We start from the raw sequence: 13,826 nt of genomic DNA, 5'->3' as shown, positions 1-13,826 counted from the left end.
AGGGGCTCTTTTGTTAGTAGGTAGGGTATTGGTTGGGAAGGAATGCAAATTTGAACATTAGGATGGGTCTTAGGGGCACATCCCAATGGAGCAAGGGACCTCAAACTTCCTTTCCCCAAGAGGCAGCCCTTCCATCCCTTCCTGAGAAGGTTAATCTCTTGCCCTAAGATCCTGTAACCAATTCCCAGACTTGCCCAAGGCCCCTCTTCCTGCTACATTGCATCCTCTCAACTCACACCCGTGGCTTCATAGGAATTCCCTATGATCAGCTAACTGAGGAAGAAGAGCCTTGGGCTTGGTTTACAGAGAGTTCCGCATGAGCAGCATGCAGCATCTGCAAGTGGACAGCTATAGCACTAAAGAAGCTCTCTGGGACAGCCTTGAATGCTGGCGGTGAGGGGAAATCCTCCCAGTGGACAGAACTTGGAGCAATGCACCTGTTTGTTCATTTGCCTGAGAGGAGAGATGGCCAGAAGAAAGAGTCTGCACCAAATCATGGTTCAGCTAGGTAGCTGGACTGGGAAAGAACACGACTGGAAAGTCAAAAGGTATAAGGAAGGGGTATAAGAAAACACCTTTCTGGCCGAAACCGGTTTGGCTCAGTGGATAGAGCGTCGGCTTGTGGACTGAAAGGTCCCAGGTTCGATTCCGGTCAAGGGCATGTACCTGGGTTGCGGGCACATCCCCAGTAGGAGATGTGCAGGAGGCAGCTGATTGATGTTTCTCTCTCATCGATGTTTCTGACTCTCTATCCCTCTCCCTTCCTCTCTGTAAAAAATCAATAAAATATATTTAAAAAAAGAAAAAAAAAAAAGAAAACACCTTTCTGAATGGCAGAGTCTGAAGATACTTGTGTTCTATTTGAACGCTCACCAAAGGGCAGAGGAAGATGACCCCCTCTGTAGCCATCAGGCAGTCTCCTTCCCCGCAGCTCCTCTGGACTCATGTACAAAGTGGCCAGGGTGACAGTGATGGGGGTTATGCATGGACTCAGCAACATGGACTCGTGCTCACCAAGACTGACCTGGCTGAAACTACTGTCAAGTGCCCCATCTGCCAACAGGAGAGACAACACTGAGCCCCTAATATGGCACCATTGCCCGAAGGGCTCCGCCAGCTACCTGGCGTTAGGTTGATTACATTGGACCACTTTCATTATGGGAGGGGCAGCAAGTTCTTACTGGAATTGGCACTTGCTCTGGGCAGGGATTTGTCTTCCCTGCCCTCAACGCTTCTGCTAAAACAACCATCTGTGGCCTTACAGAATGGCTCATCCACCATCATGGTATGCATAGCCAATGAGATACAGCCATGGGCTCATGCTCTTGGAGCTCCCTGGTCTTACTGCGTTCCCCATAATCATGAAGCAACTGCCTTGACAGATGATGGAATGATTTTCTGAAGATTCAGTCGCAGTGCCAGCTAGGCAGTGACACCTTGCAGGGCTGGGCAGTGTCCTCCAGGGCGTGGGTACATGCTCTAAATCAGCATCATGTTTCTCCTAAAGCCTGGATTTGGGAGTCCAGGAATCAAGGGATAACAAAGTAATTTCTCTCCCTATTAACCCTAGGGATCCAGTAGTCAAATGTTTGCTTCCCATCCCTGCAGCTTCAGCCTCTGCTGGTCTAGAGGTCTTAGTTACAAAGGGAGAAATGCTTTCACCAGGGGAGACAGCAAAGATTGCCTTGAATTGGAACTTGAAGCTGCCATCTGGCCTCTGGGCATTGAATCAACAAAGCACTGGCTGGGTGATTGAGCCTGACTATCAAGGAAAAATTGGGTTGCTACTACTCAATTGGGGTAAGGAGGGCAAATGCAAGAGATCCTTTGGGGCACCACTTTAGTACTCCCATATCCGCTGATTAAGGTCAATAGAAAATGACACTCCAACTTAAACTGCTAATTTCCCAGACACTTCACAAAAGGTTTGGGTCATTCTACGTTGCAAAGAACTATAACCCACTGAGGTGCTTGCTGAGGGCAAAAGAAATACGGAAAAAGTAGTGGATAATGTTAGTTATACATGCTAGGTGTGACCTTGAGACCAGTTGTAGAAAGGAAGACTGCAATAATTACAAGCATTTCTTTCTTACTTTGATATGAATGTATTTTAATAAATATTAACCAACAATTTAACCTCATCCTTTTATCATCTAACTTAGTAAAGGGATGAGCCCTTTACTAAAATGGATTGTGAAAGTGACTAACGTAGGGGCAGTGTCTTTGGTTTTGGGTGCTACAGAGTGGAAGGGCATAGTTGGGTTGATGTAGGACCCACAACTCACTATTGGACAATCACAGATGGCTGTTAAAGAGAAAACCACAGGCCCCAAATGGAGTCACTTGTGCTGAAGCCCATGACACTGACCCTAAACTCAATGATTACCTAATTGCAGATTCCACCTTCTTCAGGATAGTAATCTTAGTGGTCAGCCTGTAACTTTCCCTAAAGGAAGCTGAGGTAATCTGCCTGATAAGATCCCTGCATTCCCCTATCGAGTCTCAACTGGGCTGACTGGGCACTTCAAGTCTCTGCCACGTGTCTGTTCCATGCCAGTAGGCTACCTCAGGAAGGTCCTCATGGAGATGACAGAACACAAGAAAAAGCAAGGCCTCTCGAGTTGTAGACTTAGAAGCACCATACTTGCACTTCTGCTTCATTCTATTACCCAAAGCCAGGCACAGGGTCAAGTCCAGAGACAGAGGCAGAGGACACTTCAAAATTAAATGACCAAGGGGGTGGATGCAGAGCGGATAAAAGATCGTTCAACCCATCAGCAAGACCTATCAATTCTACCTTAGAAATACTTTCCACACCTGTCCAATACTCCTTCTATCTTATTGCTACCACCACTTCAGTTCACCGTGATCTCTCTTACCTATCACCACCTGACTGCTCTGTCCAAATCTTTCTTGTCCATTCCTTCTCGGACCATTCTCAATGCAGCAACGAAAATAAACTTAAAAAGAAAACCTGCTCTGACCACTCATTTAATTAAGTCTGCCAAATGGTTTCCTATTGTTCTCAGGATAAAGGTGAAAATCCTGACTAAGGCCTGAATTGTTTTCAATTTTCAATTGAGGGGTTATTTTAAAGCAAATAGGTGAACCTGGTGAAAGGGAGAAAGGGAGTGAAGAGGGAGTGTGGGAAAGAGGCCTTGTAATGACTTCCATGTGAGGACAGCCTGGGAGCCCTTTCTCCAACCTCATCTCCTTCCATCCTTTCTTTCACTTTATGGTTGGAACACATCATAATTCCCCAAGTTGTACACTATTTCAAGCCTCTGGGGTCTTACTTGAACTGCTCTGTGTGTCCAAGTAGAGTTCTTTTTTTTTTCTTTTTTTTTTTTCCATGTCTCTGGACCCACTCATCATCAGTTTATTTTTTTACTTAGATTCCACATTTTGAGTGCAATTATGTGATACATGTCTTTCTCTGACTGACTTATTTCACGTAGCATGACACTCTACAGGTTCCTCCATGCTGTCTCAAAGGGTAAGAGTTTCTTTTATTTACTGCTGCATAGTATACTATGGTATAAATGTACCACAGCTTTTTCATCCACTCATCTACTGATGGACACTCTGGCTATTTCCACATCTTAGCTATTATAAATTGTGCTTCTATGAACATAGGGGTGCATACATTCTTTCTGATTGGTGTTTTGGGTTTCTTAGAATATATTCCTAAAAGTGGATCACTGGGTCAAATGGCAATTTCATATTTAATTTTTTGAGGAAACTCCATACTGTTTTCCATAATGGCTGCACCAGTCTGCATTCCCACCAGCAGTGTCAAACATGCTCATAGAACAGCAAGATAATGTGTGAACCCTGAGCTTATTAACAACAATTCAGGGTTGAATACAATGTCTGTGAAGCATAAAAGACCTAGGTATCTCCACATCCTTGCCAGCACTTGTCATTTGTTGCTTTATTGAGGGTGGCCATTCTGACAGATATGAGGCAATACCTCACTGTCATTTTAATTTGCATGTCTCCGATGAACAGTGACTTAGAGCATTTTTTCCTATGACTCTTGGCCATCTGTATGTCCACTTTGGAGATGTGTCTATTTAGGTCCCTTGCCCACTTTTTCTTAGGATTGTTTGCCTTCCTTTTGCTAAGTTGTATGAGTTCCTTACAGGTTTTAGATCCTCAGCTTCCCCTAATCTGCTGTGTATTCCTTCCAATGTGTTCTCTTTTGTGCTATGTCACAAGTAGAGTTCTTTATACCTCCTTTTGGTACGGATTCCAAACCCTCTGCCTTTCTCCTTTCCTTCTAGAGAAAAAGAGGAGAGAAGAGCGCAGATTGGTTTGGCTCAGTGGATAGAGTGTTGGCCTGCGGACTGAAGGGTCAGAGAGAGAGAGAGGGAGAGAGAGAGAGAGAGAAGAGAGAAGAAAAGAGAGAGGAGGGGGAGAAGTGAGAGGAGGAGGGGGAGAGGAGTGAGAGGAGGAGGGTCGCGACCCACAGGTTGAGAACCGCTGCTCTAGAGTGCGTCTCTCTCTACTTGCTACATGGATGCTACTTGAGATTCATGGATCGTTCAATAAAGCCAATCAGATCTTTAAATGTATTCAGTTGAATTATTTCTTTAATAGCTGTATAAGACCCAGACACAATGCATGTTATTCCCGAGGAAACAGCCAGCCTGGTGGACTGGATGAAAGCCACTGTAAGGTCTGTTTACTCTGCAAAGGGGACTGTGTGACTCGCCCTGTAAGTGCCTGGTAAACACCTCACATGAAGCAGCTGATATGCTCTGTACATAAGCTGTGTGGGACTGGCTTTATGATGACCGGGATATTCACCTGCTGAATATGCCTGTTACTTGGGTCATGGTAAATGCTGTGGTTAAGGTGACCCCTTTTTCATGGGTACCCAATGTAATCTTAATGCTGCAAAATCAGCAATAATCCCAGAAGCATATTGAAATTGCTGTCTCAGCTTCCCCTCATGGGTTTTACAGATTCTAATAAAACATGAGATTAATTAACAAGAGAATGAGAAGAGGGAAGCGGGAGGGCCAAGGAACTGATCCCAGCAGGGTGGAAATCTTTAGAAAAGAGGACCAATAAGACTGGACGTTGAAAGGATTGAAAGGGAGGTTTTAATACAGCACTACTGAAGGTTGGTGGAGCAAAGGGACCCCCTGCTGGGCCCCAAACAAGGTTGCTCTCTTTAATTCTTTTTAGAGAAAAATTTTTTAAAAAAATATTTTTATTGATTTCAGAGAGGAAGATAGAGGGAGAGAGAAAAAACACACACACATCAATGATATGAAGAGAATCACTGATTGGCTGTTTCCTCCCACTGGAGACGGAGCCTGCAACCCGGGCATATGCCCTTGACCGGAATTGAACCCCTGACCCTTTAGTCCGCAGGCCGCACTGAGCCAAAACAGCTAGGTCTGGAGAAATTTTTATTTATTGATTTTTAGAGAGAGAAACATATTTGTTGATACACTTATTTATGCATTCATTGGTAGATTCTTGCATGTGCCCTGACTGGGGATTGAACCCACAAGGCTGGGGTATTGTGACAATGCTCTAACCAGCTGAGCAATCAGCCAGGGCTAGAAAGAAAGTTTTTAACTGGGCACATAGCCATCTAGGGGAAAAGAACTACATTTCCCAGCCTCCCTTGTAGCTAAGTATGAGCATGTGATTAAGTTCTAAACAATGGGATATAAGCAGATGTCTTCCCCTGGCAGCAACTAGACACCTCCAATGGATACCTTTCCCCTCATTCCCCCCTTCCCCTATTTTATTCCGTTTTACTGGCTAGAATGCAATGCCACCGTTAAGGGTAAAGACCATAAGGATCTAAGCATAGAAGTGTTGAGGGGAGAAGCTAGAAGAAGCCATGGTCCCTGAGGACATTAGAGTGGAGCCACCAGTTTTCCACCATCTCAAGACCAACTTCTATCTTAAGCCACTGGTGGTTTGGGTTTCGACCACGTACAGACAAACCGAATTCTAACTAAATACAACGTGGTTTTTAGACACTAGGAATGGCATTGTTTCACTCCTTTTCATAAACCCAGGAGAGTTACTGCCGTTGGAGAAAGCATTTCAAATGTACCCTGAGACCATATCATTAGGCTTGGCTTCCTAAGTATTCCTGATCCTAACACCAAAGAAAACTTCAGTGTCAGCAAGCAAGCAACTCCAAGTAAAACTCTAGGATTCATGACACCAGCGTCCAGTTTAGTTGCCTCAGGTGGAAAGGAAAAGGAGGAGCTGGGGCAGGGTAAAGGTCTCCCAGCTTATCTTGTTTCCCGAGATTACCAGCCCTACTCCAAGAACGATTAAAAGGCCCTCTTGAGAAACGTGCAACCAAAAATAAAGTGGCATTTGGCATCTCTCTGGGAAAACACTTAACTTTGCTCCTAGAAGAATAACCAGATTTTTTTTAATTTGCTAAAGCTCAAGTCAAGCCCTGAGTAAGAAACCACTGAGAAAATATTTTAAAATAAAAATGCTGTCCTAGCTGGTTTGGCTCAGTGGATAGAGCATCAGCCTGCGGACTGAAGGGTCCTGGGTTCAATTCTGGTCAAGGGCACATGCCTGGGTTGCAGGCTCGATCCCCAGTAGGAGGCATGTAGGAGGCAGGCAATCAATGATTCTCATCATTGATGTTTCTATCTCTTTCCCTTTCCCTTACTCTCTGAAATCAATAAAAATATATTTTAAAAAATAAAATAAAAATGCCAATCTAAAAAGGAAAAACAAAGTGCCCAGTCAAAAGAAAGTACTGTTAGAATAGACTTTGGTTACAGTAAATCAAATCTGGTAAAAACACGGGTACTTTGGGGCTCAGATCTAGAATATGTTAGGGCTGGGGAATCAGGTTTTATTTTGTTCCTCAAACAATGGCTATTTCGGAGGGCAGCAAAGGGAGTGCGCTATGTTGCTGTGATGTTTGCCTGCAATCCTGGCATTAGAATTTGTCAGCAGTCAAAATCAGGGCCAGACTCAAAAGCAAATAGCTAATTCCAGGCGACTTTCTCCAGAATTAAATATCATCATCAATGACATAGTTTAGTTTGATGTCCTTTGGTGTATCGAACTCTCCCGGGACCAGATTTGCCTTCTCACTGTCTTCTCTGCCAAACCATGGGCCTGGCCAGTTTCTGCAAGTCCCCCCCCCGCCCCCCCCCCCCCACCATCCCCCTAACTCACTGGGGACTGAAGCTCCAGGTGCGTGCACAGCCATCCTCAAGGAAGCTGGAGAGGGCCACCCACAATTTGTGCTTACACATGGCAAGATGTTAACCTGAGCAAGCTTCCTCCTTCCAGTCTGCACACCTCTGGACTTCTCCAGTTGTTCACCTGGGCAAAGCAAAGGGGAGTGTTGTTTTAGGCAAAGCCAAACAGAGGTAGCAGACCTGTCTCAAAAGAAATCCTGTAGTGCAGTCCAAAGCCCATGGGATTAAAAAGAAACACGCAACCATCCTCAGCCGTTCTATCAGTACGATACATAACTAATCTTATAAATTAGCCATTTACATATGGATATTAGTAGGTTTCTGAGGTAAGCCTTTTTTAGAACAGTTACAAGTTCGTTTCAGAATAGTTATTTCATCTCCAGGGTAAATGAGATGGTTGTAGTAGAACTTGACAATGAAATCTACACTCCTTGGGGCGGGGGGGGGGGGGGGGGGAGTTCTGTATATTTAACTTTCTTTTCTTTTCTTTTTTAACATTTTATTTTATTGCTTAAAGCAGGGGTCCTCAAACTTTTTAAACAGGGGGCCAGTTCACTGTCCCTCAGACCGTTGGAGGGCCGGACTATAGTTTTAAAAAAAACTATGAACAAATTCCTATGCACACTGCACATATCTTATTTTGAAGTAAAAAAACAAAACGGGAACAAATACAATATTTGTATTTGCATGTGGCCCACGGGCCGTAGTTTGAGGACCCCTGGCTTAAAGTATTACAAAGAGTAGTACATATGTCTCCTTTTTCCCCCCATTGACCTTCCCCCGGCCTCCCCGACCCCCCAGTATCTTGTGTCCATTGGTTATGCTTATATGCTGTATATTTAACTTTCATTGGTGGTGGGTTTTGACAGTGTATTCCAGTGTGTTCCACCAGGGTACCAGCTCATTATTGCCTTGTGCTTTTTCCTTTAAAAGCCACCTATCTGCTGCCACAGCCCCCAGAAGTCTGCCCTTGTTCCTTGCTCACTTTCCCTTTAAGAGTCTTTAGCATTTCAGCTGGTAAAGTTCCAAGTGCCCTCTGGACTAATTGGCACGAAGTGAGAATTTTCTCATTTGGAAGAGAAAGAGCCTGTTCTCCAGGGAAGGCTCTTCAAGGTAATTGCTTTCTCAGAGATTCCAGCCCCCACCTTTGGCAACCTTCACCAGAGACAAATCCCTTTTGCTGTTAAGGAGCTAGAAACCCACAGAAGGAAAAATAGGAACTCGGGACAGACTTGCAGAGACCTTTGAAACCAGTGACCTTGAGAAGGGGAGGAAGTGGGGGAAAGGCCAGTGCAGGCAAAGGCCGCCGAACCCTCCCCACCCCCTCACCCCCATGGGCACCACAGCTCTAGCTAGACTTTTCCATTGTCCTTTTTCTAAGGAGCTTCCAGGATGGGGTGCGTTGGTAGAGGGAGCTCATATATCAACCAGGATTCCAAGCAAGGGGAGGGTGGCACTGATTTGGAAAAAAAAATCTTTAACAAGACACCTGGGCTGAAGGGAGGCAGCAAAGATAGAGCTGGATAAGAACAGAGGGTGGCTAACCTGGGCAAGACTCCAAGAGCAATTGGTGTGTGCCCAGGGGTGAGTGGGGAGTGAGAGGAAAAGACCCAGAGAAGAGGGAAGTCCTCTTTGGGCCACCACCTGCCACTCCAGGTGAGGAATGCAGGGGAAAGGCCAAAGGAGGGGTGACTAACAAATGGGGGGGCTGGCTGGAAAGAAGCAATGAAGACTAAAATGGAATTGTCGTTTTCTGGGGGTTATGGATTGTGATTTCCTCCCTCAGCTCTGCTTTGAAATCTTCACTACTGTTGGACACAGGAGATAGTACAGCCCGGCTGGGGGTGGCACTTTATTTTTTTAAGATTTTTTTAAATTTATTTTTTAAAAGAGAGAGATGAAGGGAGAGAGAGAAAAAGAGAAAAACGTTAATGTGAGAACAGAATACTGAGCTGTGTCCTGTACATTCCCCACCAGGGATGGAGCCCACAACCCAGGCATGTGCCCTAACTGGGAATCGAAACTGCAACCTTTTGTGCACCAGACGATGCCTAACCAACTGAGCTACATTGGCCGGGCATGTTTTATTTTTTTAATCTGTACTTTCTAATCTTTTCTACAATGACAAGGTAGAAATAGGGGGAAAATAATTGTTAAAAATAAAAGTGATAGCTAGAAAATTCATCCACCAGATACTCACCAAGCCTGTACTGTGGCCAGCACTGGGCTTGGCACTAAATGCACAAAAGAGACAAGACCCCTGCATTCAGAGAAACTGAGGGAAACCTTTACAAGACAAATAAATATGTCCTGACAAACAGAGATGCATGCAACAAAGGAAATGACTGGGTGCTGTGGCTGAGAGGAACTGGAGGAGGCTCTGAGGGATCGAACCTAATTTAGACAGCAGTTAGCAGGTGACGTTCAGGCCCAGACCTTAAAGAGGCAAAGAAGCCTGCAACGCAAAGAGTTGGCGAGGAGAGTTCTAAACACAGAAAGGGCCCCGGGGAGGGTTCTAAGACAAGAGCGAGCTTGAAATGGGAGGAAGTGTTTGGGAAGTGGAGGTGAGATTGTACAGTGGGCAGGGCCAGCTCATGCAGAGCCTTGACAAGAAGTTTGGTCTTTATTCTCACTGCAAGAGGAAGCCAGCCCTGGCCGGGTAGCTCAGTTGGTTAGAGTGTCATCCCAATACACCAAGGTTGCAGGTTTGATTTTCGGTCAGGGTATCAGGGCACATACAAGAATCAATCAATGAATGCATAAATAAGTGGAACAACAAATTGATGTTTCTCTCTCTCTCTCTCTCTCTCTCTCTCTCTCTCTCTCTCTCTCTTTCACCAATCAATCACTAAAAAAGAAAAGGAAGCCAATTAGGAGGCTCTTGGAAGAGAAAAGACTGGGTGGTGCTGGTGGAGATGGAAAGTGGGTGCATTTAGGGTATTTTTTTGAAGGGAGAACAAATAGATAAAACATGACATTGGATTGGCAGTGGGGACTAAGACAGAGGGAGGTGTCATGGAAGGCTTCCCGTTTTCTGGCTTGGAATTACTTCCCAAAGTGAGGCAGACTGTGCGAGGAACAGGTTTTGACAGGTTACATTTCAGATGTCTGGGTTTATTAAAAGGGTGGCACTCAGAGGCGGCTGGGCCCTCTGATGTGATAAAGTATAATGCAAACAAGAGGAACAGTTCACCAAGTTGCTTTGGCATAACTTGACAGCTTTATAAAGTTTTAACTCCTTTTCTTTTTGTTAACTCCTTATTTGTAGAACTGTTAGGGTCTAAAAGAGTCATGTAGAATTTCGAGTTGTACTTTTTTTTATGGGTGACAGTATGTGCTATGGTGGCACTTGGTAGTTTGGGGTTTTATAAAGATAACAGGGTATAATCCTCATGAATGTCAGAGGTCTACTATAGATACAACAGACAATGTATTGAACTAATTTCCAATGAAACTTTATGGACAATGTAAAGCCACTAGTTGGTATGTAATCTGTGGCTAGACAATAGTTACCTTTTTTCTAGCACTTACTATATACTGTGCATTCTGTTACACACTCTATAAATATCCCATTTGAGCCCCACATTTTTTATCACCCATCTTACATGTGAGAGAAAAAGGCTCAGAGGGGTTGAGTACCTTGCCCAGGGTCACAGAGCTAGCAAGGGGCAGAGTCTGTATATGTCTGGGCCGATGAGGAAGCTTGGGTTTCTATGAAGCAGGTGTGGTCCTTGGTTACAGCAGGGGTTATCTGGGAAGCACAGGTTAAGATGGGGTTGAGAATGGAAAGGTTTATTGGGGAGTGATACTCATGGACACAAAAGACTCCAATGCAGACCTGTCCAAGTCTCTGCCAGCCCAACATGGAGCCGTGAAGCAAAGACCACCCATGAGAGGGGGCATGTGTTGGACAGAAATGGGTAGATCCTTGCCGCACTACCTCAGCTCACCCATTGGCTGGGGAGAGCACTCCGGGAAGAGAATGATTGCATCTTGAAAGCTGGGCCGAACCCCAAAGGCTGTCAGTTAATTGTGTTCCTTGTATTTGGGCAGGAGCCCATTCTTTTTTTAAATATATTTGTATTGATTTTTTACAGAGAGGAAGGGAGAGGGCTAGAGAGTTAGAAACATCGATGAGAGAGAAACATTGATCAGCTGCCTCCTGCACACCCCCTACTGGGGATGTGCCCACAACCAAGGTACATGCCCTTGACGGGAATCGAACCTGCGACCCTTCCGTCAGCAGGCCGAGGCTCTATCCACTGAGCCAAACTGGTTAGGGCAGGAGCCCATTCTTTTTTTTAATTTTTTATTATTAGTTAAGGTATTACAAATGTGTCCTCATCCCCCCCATTAACCCCCAACCTCCCCCCCACACAGGAGCCCATTCTTAAAGGGGATCTGAACAGTGCATCTTCTCACCTGCCACACGCTCTGAAAGCTGCCAGCATGCTTTTCATCCCAGAAGAGACAGTGTGTTACTTATCCACTGCTGTGTAACAAATTGTCCCCAAATGCACCAGCTTAAAACAACGAACATTTGTTATCTCACAGTTTCTGTGGGTGCCTATTCAAACAAACATCGCTGATAACAATAAAGATTTTAGCTTCACTCGCTCTGAATCGGGTATTGTATTAGCAGGTCCTTACACGCATCACCTCACCACAACTCCTTTATTCACCCACGGTTCACCGGGGACCAGCCCTCTGAGCTGCGGAGAACAGAATGACACATGAAGTTCTCTCCTGCTCTTGAGGTGCTCATGTCCAGAGGTACCATTTGTTTCAATTTTGCAAAGGAGGAAAGGACAAGTGACACAGTTAATTGGCAGCCTTTGGGGTTGAGCTAGGAGGCCAAAGCAGGTCCATGTGGCTTCAAGGCCGGTGATTTTCGTGAAGACAGCATACTCCTGAATCCACAAGCCTGGACACATTGCTAGCCTGAGAACCACTGTGAGGAAGGAGCAAGTCGCAAAGAACACACACAATATAATTTCATGTATATGAAGTTTAAAAACAGAGGCTTGCTTGGCGGTGCCCAGGTAGCAGTAACAATAAAGAGAAAGGCAAGGAAATGATTTCTACAAGTCAGGATAGTGATCATATCTGGAGGAGGAGGGAGATGTGATGAAGGTGGGGGGGTCCACAGGGGCTTATGCGTGACTGAGTGGTCTAGACGTGGTTGCTGGTTATGGGGTATCCAATTTATAATGATGCATTAAACTGCACACAGGGGACCCTAGCCGGTTTGGCTCAGTGGATAGAGCATCAGCTTGCGAACTGAAAGGTCCCAGGTTCGATTCTAGTCAAGGGCACATGCCCGGGTTGTGGGCTGGATCCCCAATGGGGCGGAGTGCAGGAGGCAGCCAATCCATGATTTTCTCTCATCATGGATGTTTCTATCTCTCCCTCTTCCTTCCTCTCTGAAATCAATAATAATAATTATATATACATATATATATTAGAGGCCTGTTGCACAAAGAGATTCATGCAATAGGCCTTCCCTTCTCCTGGCTGCCGGCACAGGTTTTCCTCCGGCACCCGGGACCCAGGCCTTCGCTCTGGCTGGAGATGCCTTCAGTCTTCCGTCTTCGCTGCTCTGACTCTCCTTCAGTCTTCCCTCTGCCGCTTGGAGCCTACGTATGCAAATTAACCACCATCTTTGTTGGCGGTTAATTTGCATATCGTGCTGATTAGCCAATGGGAGGCATAGCAAAGGTATGGTCAATTACCATGTTTGTCTATTATTAGATAGGAGATATATATATTTAAAAACCCACAAATGTATTAAAATTTTTTAAAAAAATTGTACATATGTGGGATGTCTTTTACTCCTCTGTATGTATGACATATCTCACAATAAATACAATTTCAATGAAAACAACGGTATCCAATGGGATGCTATTTGCCAGGTGCAGGCACCTGGGACAGCAGGCTAAAGAGATCCTTTTTCTCAGAGACACAAGGAGCATGAGGTCTTTTTGCCTCTCACAAATCCCCCAAACAGTTGGGTTTGCATCTTGGCTCATCAACATGTCCTGAAGGTGTGTTACACCCAAAATAAACTCTGAGGAGGACAGTGCTTGGTGAGATCATGTTGACATTTGATACAACGCGTCTCAGCAAGTTGGCTTTTGTTTTTCCTATTCCTGAAAGGGTGGCTGAAGAATGAAACCCGATGCACACTGTCACAACAGTCACTGAGATCTTTTAACCTAAAGAACAACTTTGTATCAGAGTGCCAGGAAAAGCTCACTCCCGGGTTCCTTGGATTAATTAGGCTTCCTCCTACTTCCTTTCAGAACCTATCAAAAAAGCAGAGGGGACTTAGACTTGTAGCTTGGGTTCTGCAAAGCCAGACCAGCTGGAAATGCCCAGCTCCCTAGATGATCCTTTCTTGGAGGGTCACAGTGGGCACACCTGCCTCACAGTGGCTGTGTGATCCTTGCCTGGCACTGCTCTCTCTGGGCCTGTTTCCTCCACTGGGAGCTGGGCCCTAACCCCTCAGAGGGAGGCTCCCCTGATTGGGACCCATGGGCAGGAGCAGGTGCAGACTGTGTATGTGTGTGGAGCAAGTGACTGGGACAGGGGCTGGACATGGGGGCCTTGGGAGGC

Source organism: Myotis myotis, unplaced genomic scaffold, assembly GCF_014108235.1.
Source record: "Myotis myotis isolate mMyoMyo1 unplaced genomic scaffold, mMyoMyo1.p scaffold_m19_p_17, whole genome shotgun sequence".
Lineage (NCBI taxonomy): Eukaryota > Metazoa > Chordata > Mammalia > Chiroptera > Vespertilionidae > Myotis > Myotis myotis.
Note: the sequence above shows the minus strand (reverse complement) of the source record.